Genomic DNA, 22,840 nt, shown 5'->3' with positions numbered 1-22,840 from the left:
GGATTCTGCCGCCTGTACCCCGACGACCGTAGTTCACGAACCAGACTTCGACATAAATCCAAGTCTCCCCATGATTAAGCAACAGCAGCTAAGAAGCTTACTTCGACGCTACAAAGAGTGCTTTTCGATGTCATCAAGGATTCGACAGACGGAAGTCGCAAAGCATCGCATATTAACCAAAAAGTGTGCTCGACCACACCGCCAGAGCCCTTATCCAGTTTCTACGCGAGAACATGAGGCTATAAGGCACCAAGTCGACGAAATGCTGCGCGACGACATCATCCAGCCGTCCAAAAGCCCGTGGGCATCTCCTGTAGTCTTGGTTAAGAAAAAAGATGGAACCCTACGTTTATGCTTCGATTATCGTCGTCTGAACAAGATCACGAAGAAGGACGTATACCCCCTCCCACGAATAGACGACGCATTGGATCGGCTCTAAAACGCTAAATACTTCTCGTCGATGGACCTCAAGTCTAGCTATTGACAAATAGAAGTCGACGAAACGGATCGCGAAAAGACGGCCTTCATCACCCCAGACGGCCTCTATGAGTTCAAGGTTATGCCATTCGGCCTGTGCTCGGCGCCTGCAACGTTCCAGCGCATGATGGACACGGTTTTAGCAGGATTGAAGTGGCAGACCTGCCTGGTTTATTTGGATGACGTCGTCGTCTTCGCCGGAAATTTCGACGATCACCTGAGGTGGCTTGCGACAGTACTAGAGGCCATCAAGTCATCAGGGCTCACTCTGAAGCCGGAAAAGTGCCGCTTCGCTTACGATGAACTTCTGTTCCTAGGCCACATAATCAGCAAATCTGGTGTCCGTCCTGACCCTCAAAAGACAGCTGCCATCGGAGAGTTCCCGCAAGCCATCGACAAGAAGGCAGTGCGTGGATTCCTTGGCATGTGCGCCTACTAAAGTCGCTTTCTCAAGGAGTTTTGACGCATCCCTGAGCCGTTGACACGCCTAAATAAATGTGATGTTGAGTTCAAGTGGGAAACGCCGCAGGCCGACGCACTTGAAGTACTAAAACGACGCATGCAGTCGCCGCCGGTACTTGCGCATTTGGACGAGTACGCCGATACAGAAATCCATACTGACGCCAGTAGCCTAGGCCTCGGTGCCGTTCTAGTCCAGAGGAGAAATGGAGTCGAACAGGTGATAGCTTACGCTAACCGGTCGCTGTCAAAAGCGGAAGGCAACTATTCCACGGCCGAAAAAGAATGCCTCGCCATCGTTTGGGCTACAGCTAAATTTCGCCCTTATCTATATGGCAGGTCATTCAAAGTTGCCAGCGACCATCACGCGTTCTGTTGGCTAGCGAATATAAAGGATTCTTCAGGACGACTGGCGCCATGGAGCCTCAGAATACAAGAATACGACATCACTGTAACCTACAAATCCGGAAGAAAACACTCCGATGCCGTTTGCCTATCACGCACCCCCGTTGACCCGCCGCCGCAAGATGACGAGAATGACGACGCCTTCTTTGGAATGATAAGCGCTGAAGACTTCGCTGAACAGTAACGGGCAGACCCAGAGCTAAAAGCCCTCGTCGAATATTTGGAAGGGTACACCGACGTTGTCCTCAGGGCATTTAAGCGCGGATTATCTTCCTTCACGCTTCAAAAGAATCTACTCGTGAAGAACTTCTCACCAGTCCGCGCCAACTACCTTCTTGTTGTTCCATCGGCCCTGCGTGCAGAAGTACTGCGCGCCCTACATGACGATCTGACCGCCGGGTACCTCGGCTTCTCCCGGACGCTATCGATGATACAAGAAAGGTATTACTGGCCGCGCCTAACCGCCGACGTTGCCCATTACGTCAAGACATGCCGAGACTGTCAGCGACACAAGACACCACCGACAAGGCCAGCCGGATTACTGCAGCCGATCAAGCCTCCTTGCCGGCCTTTTCAGCAGATCGGGAGGGACTTGTTGGGACCGTTTCCGACGTCAACGTCCGGAAATAAGTGGATCGTCGTGGCGACGGACTATCTCCCCCGCTTTGCTGAAACTAAAGCTCTGTCGAAAGGCAGCGCAGCCGAAGTGGCAAAATTTTTCGTCGAAAGCATTCTGCTGCGACATGGTGCCCCAGAAGTCCTCATCACCGACAGAGGAACGGCTTCACAGCAGAGCTCACCCAAGCCATTCTTCAGTACAGCCAGACAAGGCACAGGAGGACAACTGCCTACCACTCACAGACGAATGGTCTTACGGAGCGCCTAAATAAAACCCTCGCCGATATGCGAGCAACGTACGTCGACGTCGAACACAAGACCTGGGAGGCGGTCCTTCCGTATGTAACCTTCGCTTACAACACGGCGGTGCAAGAAACAACACTGGTCACGCCGTTTAAGCTGGTTTTCGGCAGCAACCCGACGACGACGCTCGACGCCATGCTGTCGCACGTCACTGAGTAGGAGAACCTTGACGTCACTACCTATCTCCAGCGTGCTGAAGAAGCCCGACAGCTCGCCCGCCTACGGATCACGAACCGGCAGCGTATCAACTGCCGACACTACAACCTCCGACGACGCTTTGTCGAGTACCAGCCCGGTGGCCGTGTTTGGGTTCGGACCCCAATACGTCGACGAGGACTCAGTGAGAAACCATTGCGACGTTATTTCGGACCCTACAAGATCATCCGACGTGTTGGCGAACTGGACTATGAGGCCGAGCCAGACGGCATTTCGCAGTCACAGCGGCGCCGGGCACGATTTGAAGTGGTCCACGTAGTGCGTCTGAAGCCCTTTTACGCACGCTGACGAACTTCCTTATTTTGTTTTCTTTGCTACGAGTGCTTTTCTTTATTACTTTCGTTTGTTTGCAGCATCGGGTCGATGCTTTTTGAGAGGGGGTATTGACAAATGTACTTGTCTTTATCGGGCGACAGGTTTCACCGCTTAACAAATGTTATTGCACAGCGCAGGACGCGCCTACATGTATCGGAAGTTTCTGGAATGTTATCGATGGTGCCATCTGCTGTCTGTGACCCAACCTTGTGTAAACTGATTGCATGTGTGCGCGATGCGAATAAAGTAGAACTTTGTGGTAGATACGCGGGTCCCAGCGGTTAGTCTGGAACATTCGTCGATTGATGTGTACAAACCGACGCGCTTGACCCGTTGATCAGATTTTCGATGATCGCTGATCGTGTTCGACGCTACTATTGTTCTTTAAGTGTAGCCTGTTTTGTGGGACCAGGTTCGCCCAATAAAAGCTAGTTTTGCATTTCACAGTATTGCTACTGTGTTCTTTCACGTCACGACCACGTGACAATAGTCAGAAAAAAATTATTCTACGCTGGGTTTTCAAAATTGCAGCGCAGTAAAGCATAAAAAATAAGTAGCAGTCATGTGGAATCAACATGCAAGTTCGTCGGATCGGTACTACAATAACTATCTTTTCATACCCTGATCTAATGTTTGAGAGAAAGGAACTTATAAAGCGAAAAAAGTAATGCCTGGTGAACGACATAGATACAGCCGCTTCGCCGGGCTCAATGAAGGAGAAGCGCTGGAGATCACCTTTTAAAGGTTCTGTGGCTTGTGACCCAGTGAACATGTGTTGATCTCGTTGAAAAGCTTCATGACGTCATCCAATATTCGTAACGTAATGCAAGAGCACTGGCCACATGTCGTCATTGCCGCAAATTGGCACATGCTAGTAACAACCGCTGCCGAAGCTTCTGGCTTTTGTCGAAGCCATGGTTTTGCGAAAAATCTGTACAAGAAAAAAATGTTCCTAGTGAGCGACATAGTTCCCGCCGCTTCGCCGACTATGACTTCATGTTGCGGGCGCAGTTGTTTCATTGTTCGTCAGAATTTTTTACATGAACCGCATTTTTAACTCTTTCGGTAAGTTAATTTCAAACAGGCTAGACATTGTTGATGTTCCTATATTTGCCGTTTACTTAGAGATTGCTCGCGTGCAGTCCACATTCTGTAAGCTTCGCAAAAGTAACTGCAGAAGTGAAAATTGCCCGACTTTTCTTACAGCTGCATGTATATTGAGATTTTTAGGACCCATGAAATGCATTCAAACTAAACTTTTATGGACAAGAATAAATGATGCCTGAAGTGGTAAAATTTATCGCAGTGACTAAAGCGTCTTCACGCCTACCTCTAACGTTCTTTACAGGTTTGTTAAAAAATCCTGCAGTTTCTTTTAATCGGCATTCTTCAGACGTTTCTCGTTGGTTTGCTTCATGTCGTGCGTTAGCACACGTCGGGCACGCTCATCAAATGAATACAGGTGTTCTTGTGTGAGAACACATTAAGGCAAAAGGCTTAGATGGCTCATGGGGCGAAAAATAAGGTGTCCTGCGTTACGCCGTCCAGCGTTAGTGTGCCGAAATTCATGGTATCAGAATTCATAGCGAGTCCAACCCACGACCGCTGGTGGAAGTCGAACCACGACGTTTGCTGTTACTTAGAGTAAATTTGGCCAACAATTCCTGCATGAGAATGTGCGAAGCCGAGGAAAAGAAGAAGCGTCAGCACGACCGGCGGTGTTAGCTCAGGCAACGGAAGTTAAGGTAGAGTTAATTAGGCACTCGAAGCCACCACATTTGGTGAGGGTCGAAACCATATAAGAAAGGGTCGCACCGGCCATACCTCCAAGTTGGATCCCAATTGATACTGAGAAAGTCGAAAGTCGAACCCACTACTTTCCTTGTTAATTAAGGGAAAGTCAATTGAGGTACAGCTAACTGAGAGAGAGTTATTCAGGCACTCGAGCCCTCGACCTTTGGTGCGAGTGGAACCCACCTGGAGATATCGGCGAACCGGCCTTATCTCGAAGTATTTTGTTCGCGCGTACATCCGACGTAGCTTTAGACAGTTCGTAAATGTTTCTGTAAACTGTGCAATTTTGTAGAGGTATTTGTATTTACGCATCAAAGTTTCTTATCGTTATTCAGCTTTCTTTGGGGCTGCGCAGGTCATGCAAAACAGCCAACAAAATATTTTAGTCGTATCATGCAGGTGATGAAAATCTCAAGGAGGGTGATATCAATTTTGGCTCCTACGGAGGCATTTGTGCGGGGTATTATGACTGCAGGCAATATGCAGATAGAGTGCCTAATCAGTATTTCAATGCTTGTGTCATTGTTATTTCTGGATATATATTTCTTCAGTGTAGGACTTTTATAGTGCTAGCGAGCTGCATTTGAGGTTTGCATGCTATACAGACGTTGTTGCCGAAGTGTCCTAAGATTTCTGTGACCGCAGTTACTATAATCAATGAAAGGCTAGTCTTGTAGTTTGTGGTTCCGCTCGCGCAAGCAAGATGACGATAAGGTGGCTGCCCAAGTTGAAACTATAGAATCTGCGACAGGCACAATCTAAGAGGAAATTTTTGTAAGAGGAATTGCAGAAAGAACTGACCATGAGCGTTAACTGCATACGATTGCATGGATAATTTTATAAAATCGTAACTTCGGAAGGGAAGCTGCGAGACCCCAATACCACTGTCAAGAGAGAGCAAAGAACTACGTGACGTCGAGAAACATCTGCCTTCGCACATTAGTATTCCTGATTGTTTGATGTTAGTTGCATTTCTGTTGCGAGAATCGCATCCTTTAGATTGGTACATAGGCAGTATGCTGCCGCAAGATAAATAAGTCACTGTAGGTCTACGAATCACCATCATCATCATCATCATCATCGTCGTCGTCGTCGTCGTCATTATTATTATTATTCTTATTATTATTATTATTATTATTATTATTATTATTACTATTATTATTATCGTCATCATCATCATCTTTGATGTCCACTGCAGGACGAAGGCCTCTCCCTGCAATCTCCAATCACCCTTGTCCTGCACCAACCGATTCCAGCTAGCGCCTGCGAATTTCTTAATTTCATCACCCCGCCGTCCTCTGCCATTTCTGCCGTCATCGACTGCGGTTCCCTTCTCTTGGCACCCATTCAGGTCACCACAAACAGCATTAGTTCAAGCTCTGCATGATTTCGGCTTGGGCAGGAAGAGGAGATGACCCAAGCACAACTCTTTGTGGAAGCTTAGCGGCTATGGCGTTGCTAAGCTTCATGTAGTGCATTCGTTTGCAGCCGCTGTGGATGGATTTCGATGAGGGAGAAGTCAGGGTGCTTAGATTCGTGTGCACGTTACAGAACTCCAGGTGGTCAAATATACACCGGAGATTCCCACTACGCTGTTCCTCGTATTCGTAACGTACTTCTGGCACGTAGAACCAAAAAAAAAATCATTTTGTTGTAAGAAAGGACATCTGTGTGGAGATTCATGGGCCAGCATTCTTAGCCCGACAGCAAGGCGGCTCTGGTGCGCTTTCCTAAACATACGTATTTATGAGCTTGTGAATCACCAGAATATGGGAAGCTGGCCTGATATTTGTGACGTTATATAACCCGCGTTTGTAATGCGATATTTTATATCTTAGGGCTCTGATAGTTAGAATGCCTCAAATATTTTCGCTGGCAACATCGTGGCGCTGGAAACCATAAGATAAAAAAAACTCTTTGAATGCTAGCAAATAACTCCATGGTGCAAAGCGACTTAACATTATTCGCTCCTTTACGCATAAGCTGCATGCATATAGTCGGTATTCGATGAGCTACTATATTTAAGCTGTCTGTCAAAACGTTATTGTAAATTACATCAGTATTGAATAAAGTTTGGTTACTCATAAACATTACCGAAAGATGTGTACCTCGTCTAAAAGTGCTCTAGGTGTGCGATCATAGGAGGGTTATATTTCTGTATCAGTACAAATAGGCAGCAGGCGCACATTACCTGATATGTGCCTAATCTCCTGTCATTGGGGATATGTTTATTGCTTGATTCTATCAATTTTGTTCATTTGATCATTGCCTGCAATGTCGCTAGTTGATGCATTTACTAATGGAGTGACTACTTCACTGCGTGTTTGTACAGGTCTTATTCGGATGGAGAAAGCTTGAGGACTACGCGAGCTGAACCATCAGGAACGCATGAATATGGAATATGCCTGAATATGAATATGAATATGAATATGCATGAATATGGAATATGGAATATGCATGAATGAATATGCCTTCCATTTGGCGAACGCGCAGCATTCGCCTGCTTCTTCTTTCCCCTGTCTGGCTATAAATTAACGCACGTTCTCATCGCAGTTTCGCCACGCTCAAATCTCCTTTTTATTTTTCTAAATAATGCTATAAATATTTTCCTCGTTGGCATTTCTACCAACCCGCTTCACAAAGTTGTTTGGGAAAGTTCTTTTTAACCAAGGTGTATGTGTATCTGTTAATGTTTTTTTTTATTTTGCCCTAGTGTGGCTTGACATGAACATACGCAGATTAATCGCTACGGCTAACAAGTCCCCAGAAATGGCTTTGCAGTGACAAACAGCTCTTTCGAGGGCGTAGTCCACTTTGCGACTTTATTTGTGCGTGATATGAGTCCTGAAGGGTGGCAATACATTTCATGTAAGCGGGACACGCGACTAGAGCTATGAAAAGAAAGAAACTTCGCGTATTTTCAACAGCTAAATTCGTTTAGAAAGTGAAGACTGTAATAGAATGCCTATTATTATATTCAATCGAAGGAAACTGCATAATTGGAAATTCCGCAGATTTTGTTTCGCGCGTATGGGCGCACCATATGCAGCTGCAGAAGAAATAATGTAAGATACCTTTATAACCTGTAAATACACCTTATAAAACTTTAAACCAGGACTATGTCTCTATTACCCATAATCTACAAAAAAATTTTTAAATTGCCTTTATTGAAATAGAATAAGATGATTCAAGTGTTTGCTGTATTACGCTAATGCCCATTGCCTTGCATTGGTTTACGCAATACTCAAGTTTTTTTTATTGCAAGGTTGTGCTTCATGAGAGCAAAATAGCGAGTGACAGAAAACTAGAGCCATTGCATTTCCTTACGGCTAAGTTTTGTACTGGTGTCTGTAGCCCGACAAAAAATGTGCTGTAGAAACTGGTTCCCTAACCAATGTGCTTATGCCACGAACACTCATAACGGATAACACATAGCTGATGAAACCATTCGTTGACGAATAGGAACACTAAGCTCCCTGGGTGAATTCAGCTGTCGAAGAACAGGTTGGAAGAACAGAAATAACAAACATTTGACAAATGAGCATTGTAAGAATCCATGGACGCATGGAATCACATGGAAGAGAGGGGAAAACAATTCACGCAGGAATTCCTCCCGGAGTTCTCGAAGTAAGCGTACGCATTGTGCCGCTTGCTCACCTCGACGCAGCCCGGTCTCATTGTCAACGTTATGAAACTTGATCCGAATAGTATAAACAACGGCGCTGCTGCGATGCGAACTGGTACGGATGGCGGCGTAAGGTGAATTGTTGACGCGAGCAAACTACTGCAGCTTGCGGTGCCAGGTGCGCTGATAACGTTCCAATCATCACAAGCCGTTATTGTTTTGGCGCTCTTTTCCCATATCTAGCCCTTGTGCCAATAAAATCTATTCATTATTGTCATCATCATGAAGTCGTTATCGGTCTGTAGCGTCTTTCTCATCTGCCTTAAACCATTATCAACCGTGATGAATTGTACTCCGACAGACTCCGCGAGTAGCGTGGCCGCACAAGGGAGGAAGACGGGAGGTGGCGCGCCGCCTTCCTTCATCGCGCGCAAGGTTGTGGATGTGGGAAGGGAGGTGGCGTTCTAATCTTGTGGCGGCTGCATATGACGCGGCCGCGCGGGCCCTATCTTGAAAACGTCCTGCGATGGGGGCAGAGTGCGGCAAATGATGATAACTTCGTGAGTGCTCTGTTCTCACCGCTCAGTTCGCGTTGGAGCGAGAGGCAGCTGCACTAACGTGAATCGGACCGCTGCTGCGGACCCTATCTTGAAAGCGATCGTCTTATGTGACAGACGGACGGGTGGACGTTTTTCCTCGTTCGTTAAGCGTAGAAATGCTTATGCATTTAAAAACTCTTGGTAACGACACGCCTCTAAACTGAGCTATGAAGAGCTGAGTGTAGTACGCTTGCCCTCCGGCGACATCCATCGGTTGAGCCTATGTCTCTTTTTAAATGGGGGAGTGCTTGCACCGCGTGCTGGGCGAGGCAGTGCAGCCGTCGTCGGTCGCAGCGCTGCCGCTGGCAGCCTGCCATCCGTTGCTGGCTGGCGCAGCTGATCGGACGACGGCAGTCACGTAGGCACGCCGAGCGCCTCCCAATTACTTACAACCACGCCGTCGCCGTAGCGGACACGCGCGTCGCGTGGCCAGCCCTCGCACCGGTGTCTGCGGAGCTGCGGAGGTTCGCAGCGGGTGGCTCGCTCGTCGGCTGGCCAGGCGGCCTCTCTGCACTTGTGTCGACACAGCCATCGGTGCGCTGGCTGTGCGATCTCGGCTGAGCGTTTCTATCACACGGTGCGCCAGTCCCGGATAAGCGACGTCTTCTGCGCAGTCCTGAGGAGCGTTTGGGCTGGTTTGGTTCTCCTGTTTTGCATCAGGTAGTGTTGCTTAGACATTCTTCGGTGTCTCTATCCAGGTTCCGTCTTTTAAAACGCGGGTGAATGACATAGAAGTGCGGACGGTGTTGGAACTCATTTCTTGACTCGTGCTTTTCGGAATTTTCTTCTCGGAGTTCAGTAGCAGCCCGCCGAGAAATAGTTTTTGCGCGCGGAATATGCCAGACTACATTTAATTTCAAGGATCGCCTACGCCCTTGTCTAGGTTTGACGTTAGGTTCAGAGGAAGTCGTTTGCGGCGTTCGCTTTTAGCCTTTCAGGATGAGACATAAAGATACCTCTAAAAATGTTTCTTCTTCATGGAAATGTTGTGCAGTACGCCTTTAGTAACGAATTCAATGAAAACCAAAAAGTTGCAAGACGATTCGACCTCCAGTTGAATTAGGTGAAAGACAAAGTCTTCCTGAGCAAGTTTTGAGTAAGATAGGATTGGAGCCTTCGCGCAGCACACTTTACCATGTCGGTCCACGGATGAATTTGTTAGGAAGAACGTCAAACACTAAAATATTTTTACTGCATTATTTTAGGGAATGGCCCACAATTTCACACGGTATTGTAAATGTAATTGTAAATGGTAAATGTAAGCCGATCTTTGGGATCGGCTTACATTTTTGCACCGCACTATTTTTAGGATCGATGCACATTTTAAGTATAATGATGCGTTAACTAATGTAAAATTTAGCAGAATGCGTTGTTGGGCAAGTTTACACTTGTTAGTTTGCGCCTGTGCTGTCTTCTTCCTTGTGATCGCCTACAAAGCGCATCCAATCTTTCCAAATACAATGTAAAATTATTTACTGGGTTCATCATGCCAAAAGAATGACGTGCTTATGAGGCACGATGATGTTGCGAAAGCCACAATTTGCAATTGCTGCAGTATCGGGCGTCTATGCAAGAGGTTCCCTGTTGGAATACGGCCACTGGGCTATTTTAGTGATATATTTATTTCAATAATCACAATTTCGCCATGACGGCCAAGCAATGAATGTGATAGAGGCATGTCAGAATGTTACACGAAGTGTGAAGTTGGTAGCTGTACTGGTAATATGAATTGCAATAAACCTAAGTTGACTAAGTAAACACGGGTGCTTCGGCGTGTGTAGAAACATGAACAGTGAGAGAGAGAGAGAGAGAGAGAGAGAGAGTATAAACTTTTATTGGGAAACAAGTAGGAAACTTTCTTCGAAGAGTGGAGCCCTCAGCTCAGGGCTCCATTCCCATGCGCTACATCGCGAGCTCGCTGGATCAGCCGTTGCTGTTCCTGCCGGCTTATGATGAGCAGCGCAGACTCCCAAGAAGAAAGAGTAGGGTTGGGTATAGGAGGAAGGGTCAGGGCATTCCCATGGGGAGTGGTTCACCCTGGCTTTGGCCCCACAATAGGGACATATATTATTTGGGAGCTAAAAGAGAAATATAAAAGAAAGGTTCTCCAGTAGGAATAGGTGGGATGAAAGATATGTAGCATGTCGAGACAAGCAAAGGAATTGATCTGCAGCTGCCGCGAGGTAGCCGCGTCTGCCCTCTTAAACTAAGGATATGTAGGTGGATAGTTGTCGGTAGCACTCGAGCGTCGCGGTGCAGTTTAGGGGTCGTGGCGGTGCGTCGTTTTAGGTTGCGCAGGTCTTTTGACGTTGCCGGCCGGACAGGCCTCGGCCTACGGCATTAACGCGATCATTACCATGTGTCCAGGAGTCCAGGCTGTACGCACCCCGCGCAACGCGGGAGGTGGGACGGAGAGAGGATTCGATGTGTGTGCGTGCAGTCACAAATCCTTGCGTGAAAGCCCGGCACGCAGCCTGCGAGTCCGTCACTATGGTGACGGGGGTGTCGTGTGCGGGAAGGTTTGAGCAGAGGAGGGCGACAGCTCCCTCCTCTGCTGAGCAGCTGTCCGTTGTGAGAACTGTGGCACTCTACCTCAGCGCATCTGTATTGTCAAGTACAGCTAAGCACATGGCACAAAACCGGTGTCATTGTGGTGCCATCTCCAAAAATGCGTGCCAGGGCCTGAGGTCCGGCCCATCTACGGCCGGCGTGTCGCTCGAGATGCGTATTCCGGGGAATCGGAACCACTTGAATGCTGCCGCGTAGAGCAGGCACGAGACAATATTGTGGAACGTGTGTGGGTGCCTCGGGGTACCCAATACGAGAGAATACAGAGCAGCCTCGACTGATGCGTCTGAGATGTTGGAGCTGACCGTTGCGACGAGCAACGGTCAGGCTTCAACGAGAGCTCGATGACCACGAGCCGCATCGGTTAGAACTATAGGGTGTTTAAGGGATCTACAGAGTGTTGTCGACGCTGTCGCCTTGTGTCGGCCTCGTCTTCCCGTACTACAGCATGCTCACGGGGTTGGCGCGATGTGTGCGGCCGCTCGTGCTATTGACTTGGAGGATTCTATCGACGTTGCCACTCATCCTCGGCCTCCTGTTTCCATAGCAGCAGCACATTCTTCTGACCTTGCACCAACGAAGACGCGCGTATGCAGGCCCGCCTTGCTTTAGTGCAATTACAGCTTTGCTGGAGCTCCTCAGCAGGGGTTATGATAACACGCGGTGCATGTTTGCGCGATGTCAGGTATGCAGTGCTTCGGTGCAACTAACCCCCCCCCCCTCCTGACAGCTACAATTCTAGACGCTCTAACATGGCTACTACGTATAGAAAAGTGATTGCACAAGCTGGCACAGTCTGCGTAACTGTGTTACAATTCGTTCTAGCACAGCACCAGATGTGTCAACTGAGCTCTTAGTACGCAGTTTTTTTGGGGGCACCAGTGTCTGTGAGTTGAAATTCTGAGGGAAAGGTAAATAGTGCAGTTGATGTACGTACGAAAAGTTTTCTGAGAACGTATTAAAACTAAAGAAGTCAGTATTTAGATGCTTAATTATTAAAGTCGGCGATGAAATGCGCGCATTGTTAAAATACTTGATACAGCCTTAAAACGCACCAAGGGACTCAATGCCGTGGCTGGCTTGCACGCGGGATATTCTTCCATGCAACAATTTGTCATGGTTACCATTGCGTGTGCGTGTGCGTGCGTGTGCGTGCGTGTGCGTGCGTGCGTGTGTGTGTGTGTGTGTGTGTGTTTGTGTGTGTGTGTGTGTTTGTGTGTGTGTGTGTGTGTGAGTGCGTGCGTGCGCGCGCGCGCGCGCGCGTGTGTGTGTGTGTGTGTGTGTGTGCGCGTGCGTGCGTGCGCGTGCGTGCGTGCGTGCGTGCGTGCGCGCGCGTGCGTGCGTGCGTGTGTGCGCGCGTGCGTGCGTGCGTGCGTGCGTGCGCGTGTGCGCGTGCGCGTGCGCGTGTAGTTGCTCACTATGTTACCTGTTGGGAGGTCTTGGCCCACTGTCTTTCGGCGTTTACGCCACTTTGCCGCCAGAGGAATGACGGCATATGGGTGTGCGAGGCAAGTGTTATCCCGTGCTGTACGAACCGTCGTCTGAAACGTGGATATGGCTACACGGGTAAAGCGTTCTCAAATAAAATCTCTATACGAAGTGCTTATTGCACTCTGTTACATATTCTAATGAAGTTTGCTAACCAACAGTGCATAATCAAGGGACTAAAAGAAAGAACAACTGTTCTTTCTGTTCCGAAGCAAGCACGTTCCAAAGCAACCGCGAATTTTGTCATCAGTTTCTGTAGTGCCGCGGATACATTTTAGGTTTTATATAATAGCACATCCAATGACAAGTCGTCATGATTACGCGTATTATGTTTCTTTGTTAAAACAGCTGTTTACGTGCTGCTTTAGTTGGAAACGAATCATTGTGATAGGCTGATCGGTGCCGGCTACGTGCATCCTCAAGGTATTCTGGCTCTGCGAGAACGATGCCAATCCGAAGTCACAATACACCGGCGTTTCCAAGCATACAACAGCGCAGCAGGGCCAGCTTTCCTTCAAGGTAATATAGTTAGAAACTATAGAAACTGCGTGTGTAACCGACGACATATAGTTTACCGTCACGTGGCGCTCCTAAAGATATATTTACATTCCGCTTAATTTGTTAATGAACTGAGATCAATTATTTCAAATGTTTAATATTCACTAAAGGCCAAGTGCGTTTCGTTACACGCTATGGGCGTTCAAAAAGGACCGATCCGATATTCTGTTGCAATGTATACATGCTGCGATATGATCTTTTTCGGAACGGCCACGAATTATGAAATAAATCCACCTGACGGCGCTCATGCGCTGTCGCATTGCAGCGCTCTCAACCGTGCTTCGTGCCTGTCGCATTACTGGCTCTCCGCGGTGGCTTAGCGCGCTTAGCGGCTATGGTGCTGCGCTGCTAACTGAGAGGTCGACGGTAGCAATCGTGGAGGCCGATGAAATGCCGGCATTTCGATGGAGGCGAATTGCGAAAACGCCCGTGTCTCGTGCATTGGGGGCACGTTAAAACCCTCTGGTCAAAATTAATCTGGAATCTCCCAGTACGGTGAGCCTCGTAATTAAATCGTGGTTTTGGCATGTAAAAACCTAGAATTCAATTCAGTTCAATTCAGTATCGCTTCTCAGGAACGGCGGAACATCCCTTCCCTGTGCCACCGTCAAAGAAGCTGACGCACTGTGAAGCCGACGCCTATAGCCGCGGCCGCTTACAGCGGCACAATCCGCGGGCGCAGCTTTTTCGCTCAAAGCACGGTTGAGAGCCTTGCAATAGGATAGTGCATGAGCGCAGTCACGTGTTTTTTTTTTTCATATTTCGCGGGCTCTCTTTAAATGCCGAAAAAGATCGCCACGCAGCATGTATTTTGCCACCAAAAATATGATCGGTCGTTTCCGAGTCCCCTATAAAACGTTACGAAACGCTTATATATATATATATATATATATATATATATATATATATATATATATATATATATATATCAAGGGGGCGAGTACAACTACCCAGAGCTCAAGTTATACACTTTCTCTGTAAGAGCAAATCAAAGATAAAAAAAAATAGCGTGCTAGGAACACCAACAAGCGTGCGTTCCGTGGCGTCCACAAGAGGGAAAGGTAAGAAATGTAAGTTGGAAAGACGCAGCCAGTGGAATGCAGGCGGGAGCGTTCACGGGCTGGCATAGAACGTGCGAGCGGTCGCAGGCGCCAGATGAATGTTGCTTTTGTTCTTTGTTTGAGGTTACCGCAACTTTTCTGACCCCGCGAAGACGCTCAATACTTGGCTATATCACATCTATACTTCGACCTCCTCTAAGCTCTGAATTCCGCGAACTGCATTATACTGCTTTTTTGTTTTTGCACAACTCGTTTCTGTTGAGACTACGGGCACACTAATTTTTACAAGAAATCTATCCGTGTATGAGAAATAAAATAAAAAGTTGATAAAACGTTACATGAAGTAATAAACATGAACATAAGAGAAGGCCAAGATGTATCTCTGATAAATTATGCGACAATATATACCTACAGCTTCATAAACATGCTATACATTATATACTAATATAACCGTTTGCAGATAATAAATATGTACATATTTATTTTATTAGGAACATCTGGGCGACCAGTTGTCCTTGGGGCACATACCGAGTAGTACATACCGGCCGACTTTTTTTCGGCAGCACTGTTCAGAGGATCCGCCCACAAAAAAGGCTAGAAACATGCGCTGTACGGAAAAGCAGTTGCAACTTGCTAAGACTTTGCCTTTATCAAGGATATTGTGTTCAAACTTTTTGAGTAGTAGGTTTGTTGGCGGTGCGCAACAACAGGCATAAAGCGAGCTTCTCTCCAAGCCACCTATCGCTTCCTGGGCAAATTGCGCAGACAGTTCTCGTCGAATGGAAAACAAAGGCGTGCCATGTATCTCCTATACATTATCCCAGTAATGTCGCTGGAGACGGAGATCTTGCAACAGTCTCTTCTGAACGTAATTTCAAGACAAAGGCAGTCGCTCACCAAACTCGTACATTGTTTTTGCGTTCGCTCTAATCCAACAAATTACACTGCTGTCTATCATTCATTGCTATCCGAAGACATTTAGCCAAAAAAATACTGACTCAGAATGGAAGCTCGGCAGGAAAAGAAAGTTATGCAGATTCCGTGCACTGTGGGAATCGATGCAAGCGAAACTTTCTTTGCTGTTTCCGTTCATTAATGATATTTGGCGGTGGTGTTGATGGCCTAGGACAGTCGTGATGTGATGTTAAACGCTACCTCGCGTGCACCATTTGTGTTACTCTACGCAGTACACAGACATATTGACACAGACACGGACATATCGTTTCGTGGCTGCAGTACTGATTTGCTGGATAGCCACTTGTGTGTTGTCGTTGTGACGCGGCGGTGCTTTAGTGCGGCTTTGCGCCTGCCCGCCCTGTGCAACTTCTCCCCATGTATAAACTTGCACGGTGTTTATTTATTCAATTGCATGGGCATTCCAGGCGCGTTTCAGCCGTCGCAGTCGCTGTGAGGTTCGGCATAAAATTCGAGGGCAATAAAAACTTGGTCGCGCACCATGTGCTTTATGTGCGAGTGAAAGCGGGCCAGGTTTAGCCGTCGGTCGCGGCAGAATCTCGTGCGCGCAGGCGAGGAAAACGGGGAGGAAGCCGTTTCAGGGAGTTCTATGTTCAAAGCCATTCCATGATTTTCACCGCGTCCATGATTTTGACCATGCTGATGACGCTTCTATTATTGATTATTTGGATAATGTACTGCTGCGTACTAATGAGGGCGATGTACACAGCTTATGGGAACGCCTCAAGGAAGGCATATTATTTTGTATCACAAATTTTGTACCTCAACGGAGAGTGAGAAGTAAGCGTCGAAACCCTTGGGTGAGTCGGGATATTATTCATTTGAAGCGGAGACTTCAAAGTCTTAGGCGACATATTTTTACATCTCCTCAGTATTTGCAGAATTTAAGACATGAATTAGCACAGAAACTGTCCACTTCGAAATCCCATTATTTGAGGGTTACTCTTCCTTCATTCATAAAAACAGACCCCTGCAAGTTTTGGAATTACCTTGGCCATCAAAAAGAGGTCATAAAACAAATAAGTGTGAAGATGGGAGCCTCGTCACCAACGGGAAGGAAATAGCTCAGCTCTTCAATGAATACTTTCAAACTGTTTTTGGGGGCCTTTCAGATATGTTTTTTGATGCACCGAAACCATCCATCGATCCTAGCGAGGTTCCTGTCATTACCACAGAAGGGGCTTTGTCGTTGCTTCGTAAAATATATATTCGGAAAGGTCATGGGCTTGACGGCATTCCAAATGCTTTTTTAAAGCGTTATGCCGACCATATCTCGGAGCATCTTGCTAAATGTTTCACTTTATCTCTGCAAACCAGTGAGTTGCCTAAGGATTGGAGGAGGGCTCGTGTTGTACCGATCTATAAAAAAGGGGATAAGCTACTCGTGACTAATTACCGACCGGTGTCAATTATTTCTACATCCTGCACACTCCTAGAGCAGATCGTGGCCCGCTTTATAAATGACTTTTTAAAGGAAAAGGACATCCTATCACCTTTTTAGCATGGTTTCAGGAAGGGCATGTCAACCACTACTCAACTAATTACGACGGTTCATGACTTTCTCAGCGAACTGGATAACTCGGGACAGTTCGATGTTCTTTTTTTTTATATGGCGAAAGCTTTTGACAAGGTACCGCATTCAAAGCTTCTTTGTAAATTACAGTTGATTGGTCTTCCGCTGTATCTTGTAGAATGGGTCAGAGCATACTTAAGTGGTAGAACGCAGTCTGTTGATGTGAATGGCACGCTTTCTGAATCGCTTGCTGTTACTTCCGGTGTTCCGCAAGGTAGTGTTTGGGACCTTTGCTGTTTTTAATATATATAAATGATTTAGTAAATGCAATTCCGCGGTCAGTGTCAGTAAAATTGTTCGCAGATGACTGAGTTGTATATAAAGAAATAACATCAATAGAAGACCATAAATTGCTCCAAGAATCTTTGCTTAAAATATGTGACTGGTGTGAAGAATGGAATATGGATTTAAACATTGATAAAAGTGTACTTTTCCGAGTTACGCGAAAAAGGAATATTAGCTGTTACCAATATTGCCTCCACAACAGTCACATTAGCGAGGTCTCAGAATATAAATACCTTAGAATAACTCTCAACAACCGATTAACCTGGGGCACTCATATTTTTGAGATCTGTTCAACTCCATTCTCGAAGCTCTATTTCTTGAGACGAAAATTAAAACATACTCCTAGCCATATTAAGCTCTTGGCTTATAAAACTTTCATCAGGTCCAAATTTGAATACTCGTCCGTAATTTGGGACCCCCACACTAAGAAAGACATCTATCAATTAGAGCTCATTCAGAGAAAGGCAGTACGTTTCGTTTTTCATAAATACAGAAGGTCAGACTCCCCTACACAACTTATGAAGGGCAATAATTTCCCGTTGCTTAGTACACGTTGAAAACTGAGCCGCATTTCTTTCCTTCATAAAATTTTGGCAGGAAAGCTTAGCATTGCTCCCCCCTCATTCCTCAGGCACTCCACTACTCGAAGGACCCGACATTATAGCGAACACTCGTTACAGCCTATATTTGCTAAAACAAACTCATTTAAGAGCAGCTTTTTCCCTCAAACAATAGCTGATTGGAACGCAATTCCTGAATCGATTTTTCGCTCTCCTGATGAGGAAGAGGTCCTTCAGGCTGTTTCTTCAGTAGAAAGTAAGCAATTTCAATGTTCATTGTTTTATCTTCTGCTCTGTCATTTTTAGTTTTTGATTCTCTTGTATGTTACATGCAACGTAATCTTTTTTTCTTTCTTTTGCGTGCTGTTATGATTTGTATTTTCATGCCACTCCTGCTTGGGCCAATCTGGCCTGCAGTATTGTGAAATAAATAAATAAATAAATAAATCTGCGACGGGGACAGAGTCCGGCCGCGCGCTTTCGCGTCATAGTTTTCAATGATGCGAGATGCAGCATGAAGTTCAATTCGCTCGCTGCTTCTGCCGCGCTTCCTTGCTCCAGTGTTTTGATAGCGAGTTTCCGCGGTCATCGAGTGAGATTTGTTCAGGGGCCATTATAACGTACAGCTATTCCAAACTTTTCTATTCCAATTCTGCAATCATCTCTCCGCCATTGGCCAACAACTTTTTTATCTACCCCCACTTCCCCTGTATGTCACGCGACATTACGAAAACCGCGATAGCGCCCAATCTGATATGACGTGTGCACACTGATTATGCATGATTTGACCAAACAAAAACAGAAGAGTTATTTTTGATTCGAAGCTTTTTAGCCGTTAGCCCTCGGCTATTCGTCAAAAGTTTGGCCTGCACCCACTTCACCTGCCCCTCACGCGACGTTACAAAACCGCGAAAACTCACCGCGTTAAGGTGACATGTACGCGTTAGAGATGTATTAATATGCCGAACAAAACTGAATTTTTTTCTGAACAGCCTCAGGCTGTCCGGTTTCGAAAGGAATAAAAGATTGCTGCCGCCGATCACTCAGACACTGACTATACTCGCACCTGCCGGAGAGCATGGGCTTATTTGTGTACAATAATACTTTGTTGCGCGGCTATGTAAGGTTTTCGAGCACTTTCGGCACGTTTACGATCTCACTCGGTCAACTTTTTGTTGCTGAGGATCCGTTTCAGCGTCATTCTTAAGCTTCCGTTGCATGCTGTCGTGATTATCGACCAGCCACCACAAGCTAAGTAAGGGAAAGCGGACCAATCACAGACGCCGGCACCACCCTCTTGATACAGTTATCGATCTTGAGTGCAGTTGTTCGGCTCCGTTGAATCCCTCTCCACTTGAACGGGCTCCTCGCCTCTTGTAAGCCAATTACATGAGACAAGCCGCTCAGTGTATGCAATGTTATTCGTTTTAGATGCAAACAAAGTAACCTCCTATAAACGAGGAACGCATTTGAATGTTCTCTTTAAACAACCCTGCATGTCACCACCCGATGCTTGCTTCGGCGGTTGCGCAAATTTGACGTCAGGATATTGGAATAAAAACATAATGAAATAGTTTTACGGTATAGGGCCCCATGTTTGCTTGTATGCTCGTGACACCAGGTCTGTTAATTTAGTTAGTGCGCCTATGTTTACAAGTTTGCTGATAAAACTACTCTCCTTACTTCGTATAGCAAGCTGTCCACTAATTTGCCATCGCAATCAACACTTCGCCTCTCCGGCAAACCTGCGACTTTATTCAGAAATTGCAGAACCGTGCCGTATCATGTCTCGAAATGTATACAAAATTTTTCACTGTTTGCCCGCAACGGTTGCCCCCCCCCCCCCCCATGCCTAGTATTACACCTTCTTTTATTAACGATACCGCAAAGAAACCATGCTTGTGACGGAGCATTGCACTTCTGTCGCGAGCATCCCATGTATGCAAGCTGCCTCGAGAGAAGAGTGACTTGTTCGCCCGTTCCGTCAGGGCGTTGGCTTTCCGCATTGTTTGTCTTCTCCTTCTACTATACTGTCTTCACTTTGAGCTGTTTTATGTGAGTACAAATGTTATTGCTGCAGCTACTGCAATGCTTTTGAGGGGGGCTAACGCGTAAATGCAGCTATTTAGAGGGCATTGTGCCGATGACCAGGAGGTTACAGAAGTCATTGTGACAACCATCCAAGAGCTGCACAGTTTGTTGTGCCAGCGTCAACGAAGTTCTCGCAGGAAAAGACTCACAGACGCCTCGCCCGCGTCCCTGCCATGTGTACTACGCGCGTTCTCAACCGCCCCCGGACGCGGCTGGAAACGAAGCGTTAGCAAAAGCAGCAGCAGTGGAAAAGGCGAGGGAAGAGGCAAAGGAAGCTGCCCTTTAAAATATTTGTAGGCCTGGTCGTCAAAAAATCAATCTATGGTCACAAACTACGGCGTGCCTGATTATATTCTTGGCTTTGGCTCGTGAAACCTCGGAATTCAGTTCAAGTTATCCTAAGAAGTGTTTTCTGGTTGGAAACTTGCGTGCGTAGTTCTGAAGTAAATCAAACGGACATGAAGAAATATTTGCTTAGGATATTTTGGTGCATTTTTCTAATTGTAATGAACTGTGGGATTAAACACAGATTACGCAATGAGAAATGGGCTGCACAAGCGCTAACAATCGTTCAATTTGCTTCCTGCTTCGTGCCTCAGAATCAATAATGCAGTTAAATGAGCAGTGCGCTGCAGCCTGTTGAAACCACATATAAAATGCAACCTCGCAATACTACAAGAATACACAGCGACAATACGCCGGTGGGAAAGTCCGTATAATTTGACAGCGCTTGCTGCCGTTTCATCTGTGGGGCAAGAAGGCTATTCTTCTTTTCTTACTGGGACATGTTACTATTAGTTATCTTAATAAAGGCAAAATGGGTTTACTTTGTAGCAATAGATACGAAAGGCCATTCGTAGCAATTGCTACAAAGTAAACCCATACGGTTTCCTCCAAAGAAGAGCCTCGCAGTTGAAAAATTCTTCATGGTCCTGGACTCAAACCCAGGACCACCGCCTTTCCGGGGCAGTCACTCTACCATCTGCGCTAACCAGGCGACTAGCAGATGGTAGGGTGAAGTCGAATTTGTCAACAACTCGAAGCAAACGCAAGAATTTGACGTAATAGTTCTGCGGAAACCCGCAAGGAGGAGAGCAGTAATTAATAAAGGGAAACTCAGACATCCATCCGTTCGTAGCAATTGCTGCAAAGTTCTCTTGTGTCATTGTCCTTACTTTTGCTAGCCACATAACATCAAAGTGTATTCTAACGCGGAGCAATAAACGCAGTTGTTTACTTTCGTCCTGTCGATGTCCCCTATAGGGCTTTGTGCATTCGCACGGTCAATGATGTTAACGAATGCGATGAACGGCTCGGCTTCGGCGCAGTTTTAATTTTCTGCTCCCGTTGACGGCGGTGGGAGATTAGAAAAATGTCGCCGGCTTGCCGAGCCGCTTTGTTTACCACCACTGCCATCGTCAATAAGACTGCTCGGCCGCGAGGGGTGTGCGGCGTCACCAGCCTCGAGTATTGAATTCAAGACGTGGGCAGGCGAAATCGCCCGCCCTTTCCTCGGGGAATCCCCTTATCCCTGACGAACGATTTCCGAGCTACCGAACTTGGTCAGTATAACATTTTGATTTAGCCGTTTTGCCGCTTCTTTATGCGCTTTCGATATATACAGTGTTATATTACAGCTCCGGCTCACTGCTCATGGGCTCCGGGACTCACTAATGCCGTGCTGCACAACACAGGCTAAGAATGAGAATTTTAAAACTAATTGACTCTAATGTTTTAGCTTCTACGACGTTGTGCTGGCGCGGGTTCGGTACACAGCCGCGGAGGTCGTATTTCTGTAGAAGCGCACTGGACAAAAGTTCGTGTACGTATATTTAAGCTTAAGGTGATTCACTCCAGGTGGTCGAATTTAACTCGAAGTTCTCATGATAAGTCACTGTTCAAAAATCTATTATTTAGTATTCTTGAAGAAGGCTTTTTAGCTAGGCTTGTTTGTGCATATTAACTTTTGGGTGAACTGCGCGAGGATGGGGCAAGAAAGAAAATCGAGCGCAAACAACCAGAGTGGTATTTGTTTCCTTTCTTGTCCCGTCCTCGCGCAGTTCACCCAAATGTTTGTCTTTTTGAACTGACAGGCATTAACCGAACTCAGTACTCCTAAATGCTATCTGTACTCCTGCTAATAATAAAAAGAGATAACACAGTACCCAATGCGATAGAGAAGGCGTTGTCACGCGTTTTTAACGCATGCTTTTTTTATAAGTGTGTTGTTGATTTTTTACAGTCAGTGTGTATATATTATATTATTCAGGTTTGCAAAGTGGCTTTTCGTTCCTTTCTAATGACAAAGCGTTAAGCGTTGTATATCGTTCGTGTTGTATTCATTTGAGCCTTTCTTGCTACTATCGCAGTGTTCTTTTCATATTTTGTGATAACGTAATTATATGTAATACCATTTGTTCTAGGGCGCCCTATGTATTCTCCAATGCTCCAACATGTTGTTCTATTATGTTAAATCAGAAAAGAAAACGAAAATAATTTCTTGACAAATACAGATTGAACAAAAAGTCCGAAAACTGGCGCTGTTTGATACAGTAGTGTCACTAAGTAAAATATGAACGTATGGGTCTGGTTAAACAAAATTCACTAACGAAGCGCAATACGCTTTATTGGTTCTTTCAATTTATGCTGGTCTGTGCACTGTTGCTCTAGTTAGCAACGTGAGGAAACAGATTGTGTTCCAGGAACACCGCAGTTGCAGAAGATAAAAGGAACGGCATTTCCAACGCATAGAATGCAAAAAAAACAAGCGAACAAACAAAAACGTTCCAATGTACAGTACATGTGACGGGCTCGAATCATATGTTTGTATTTGCGAATGACTTCATATGCTAGAATTCTGCCTAACAAAA

General features: G+C 46.2%; 1 protein-coding gene across 4 annotated transcripts in view; it reads left to right on the top strand.

The window, feature by feature from the left end:
- LOC142573155 (uncharacterized) overlaps positions 1 to 22,840 on the top strand; it is a 731,380-nt gene that overhangs the window by 412,597 nt on the left and 295,943 nt on the right. For 2 of the 4 annotated variants that reach the window (XM_075682707.1, XM_075682706.1), the window contains exon 1: positions 9,139 to 9,471. The exons of the other annotated variants lie outside the window; for them this stretch is intronic. The gene's annotated coding sequence lies outside the window, so the exon portion shown is untranslated. Of the gene's footprint in view, positions 1 to 9,138; positions 9,472 to 22,840 lie in introns of those variants that run through there. 4 annotated transcript variants of the gene reach the window in all.

Source organism: Dermacentor variabilis, chromosome 2 (genome assembly GCF_050947875.1).
Source record: "Dermacentor variabilis isolate Ectoservices chromosome 2, ASM5094787v1, whole genome shotgun sequence".
NCBI lineage: Eukaryota > Metazoa > Arthropoda > Arachnida > Ixodida > Ixodidae > Dermacentor > Dermacentor variabilis.
This window is presented reverse-complemented; position numbering and strand designations above follow the sequence as displayed.